The sequence below is a fragment of the Montipora capricornis genome, chromosome 9 (assembly GCF_036669925.1).
Source record: "Montipora capricornis isolate CH-2021 chromosome 9, ASM3666992v2, whole genome shotgun sequence".
NCBI lineage: Eukaryota > Metazoa > Cnidaria > Anthozoa > Scleractinia > Acroporidae > Montipora > Montipora capricornis.
Window position 1 is genome coordinate 6,895,020 of NC_090891.1, and position 2,500 is coordinate 6,897,519.

The following is a 2,500-nucleotide window of genomic DNA, read 5'->3' on the forward strand; positions in this document are numbered from 1 at the left end:
ATGGGCCTAAGTAGTTACTTTGGTTTTGGTTTTACGACACTCGATCGAAACTCCCTCTATTTATCACAAGAATTAAGGACAAGTCTTGAAAAGCCCATAGACCTCGGTCACAAAAAATTAGACCAGTCAATGAAATGTTTCATAGAAGGCTGTCTCGTTTTCCAGTACGTAAATTAAGCGATAGCCATTAATATGTAATTTAGATACAGAATACTTGCAATGGCACACACACACATAGATACACGCACGTTTTATTACATTCGAATGAAATTTCTTTGAAATTAGATTCTATTATCTGTTCTGTATCATAAAATTATTGCATGGTTACTTCAAAGGTGACGAAGGCTGGTTTCCATATGATCGCAGACGATCGCAGATTACAGAACGTTTTTTGATCGTCTGCGATCATATGGAAACACACACTTCTGCGATCGTCTGCGATCGTTTGCGATGCTGCAATCATATGGAAACCAAAGTTATGCGATCTGCGACCGAAACGTATCCCATAGTATTTTAAAATCTAACCCATGATTCAACGCTTCTTAGCAACAAAGCCCAAATGTTCGTTTATAACAACGCTCATTGAACATGGTAACCTTACTAACGACGAATTCATGGAGGAAGTTGCGCGGTATGAGCGCGTTTACAACCGTAACGGTAGAGATTTCAAAGACATAAACAAAAAGGCTAACAGTTGAGAAAAAATCGGCGAGAAATTTAATTTATCGGCGGCGGAGGCAGAGGTCAAATTCCGCAACATAAGAACCGCGTATGGTCGTTATCTAAGCGGTTGAAGACGATACCTTCTGGATCGGGGTGAGATGCAGTGCCAAGAGAATTTCAAAACCTGGAATGGCTCAATCCAGAGCATCAAGCACAAATCTTACGGCACACATCTTAGATCAAAGTCACCTGGAGAACTGTTGAGAGCTCCTCGTCACCAAGTTGTACTCTGCGATTTTTCCCCGATCACAACGCGCGTGTACATTTGACATTTCCGCTGACCGAAATGTATGGCTACTGTCGGCTCTGCGATCGTTTGCGATCGTCTGTGGTTATATGGAAACCAGCCTTTCGTTGTTATCATTGTCATTATCATCAATAAAATTGCTATTGTAACTTTTAAAGGACAAAAGAGAAATAATAAGTGCAATAAATTATTTATCTGAACACATGGTTACATAATATGCAATGAAAAGAGTTGGTATTCAGTCATAAAAATAGTTCGTTGAGATGGAAGAGTAAAACTAATCAAAAGAGAGAGGTGATCCCTGCACTTGTCTGCATGGACAATTGAAGCAATTGTCTCAAAGAGACACCGGAAAAATTCAGGCCAGGGTTGCTCGAAGAATGGTTAGCACTAACCAGCGTTAAATACCATGGAAACCTATAGGTTTAATTTTGATACCTCTTAGAGCGGTTTTCAATTCAGTGTCGAAAGTAATTAGTGAGTTGCTTTGGTTTTGCATTTACTTCACTCAGTGTTTGGTTGAAAGTTCTCGCGCCATTTTTTCAACCGATCAGAAGTGAAACCAAAACCAATCGTGGCTCGCGCGTGCACATTTTCCCGCGCTTTGTGTTGGCTACATGTAATTACTTCGAATTTTGATTGGTTTGCCGGATTGTCTCAGTAATTACTAAGTAATTACTTACTTTGGTTTTGGTTTTACAACCCTCAATTGAAACTAGCTCTAACCAACAGTTAGCGCTAACCAAGCTTCCAGCAACCGGCCCCAGGTGGTTTCAACGGTCAATTTGAGACAATTGCTTAGGATTGCCGAGATAAGTACGATGATCATTTCTCTCTTTCGTCTACAGTCCGCACTTCATTGAAATATCAGTAAAACTAATACTGAGCACTCAGCTATTGAATGTGATGTTTTTCGTGCAGTAGAACATATTTCCATTGTAAAGGAACTAAAAAAGCATGTTGAAATTTTGATTGAAGTTCTAATAGCGTTAGGTTAAGTTGATAAAAGTAAAGATGATTGGAAAGCTGACATTTTGTGGGCGCGGTTGGCCCTTCGTACAGTGAATCATAGGATTATTGGTTGTAAAACGATTGTGGTGGATCATGGCTCTTAGTGGAGTTGTAGAGGCATGGTAACGTAAAAAAAACCAAAAAGAGTTGATTAATGGAGTGAGAATTGTTCGTTGACTCATTAGGGATAGAGTGTGTGGATTTAAAAGATACCGTAGTCACTCACTTCATGGGCTGACCTCCACTCCTGGCGGGTAGAAACCTAGAATCGGTCGTTTAAATGTTATCTATAATGTCCGGTTGTAAGTTTTAGATCAGGCTCCAGTTGTTCGAAGGGTGGATGGCGCTATCCACTGAATAACTCAATTGGTCTTGCTAGTGTTTATCCGTTGGATAGTGATATATCCGGTGAATAGCTTTATCCACCTCGTAAACAGCCGAGGTCAGGTGTGTGAACACTGCCCACCTTTCTAAATAATAGTGGTAAGCATATACAACGTAGGTTTTTTTCGAGAAAAA

At 40.0% G+C, this 2,500-nt stretch overlaps 1 protein-coding gene across 1 annotated transcript in view; it reads left to right on the forward strand.

Annotated features, from left to right (window-relative positions):
* The window catches only part of LOC138017074 (ankyrin repeat domain-containing protein 54-like), a 9,456-nt gene that overhangs the window by 6,755 nt on the left and 201 nt on the right, over nt 1-2,500 (forward strand). The window contains exon 4 of the mRNA XM_068864277.1: nt 1-2,500. This exon is cut by the window's left edge and continues 489 nt beyond it; it is cut by the window's right edge and continues 201 nt beyond it. The gene's annotated coding sequence lies outside the window, so the exon portion shown is untranslated.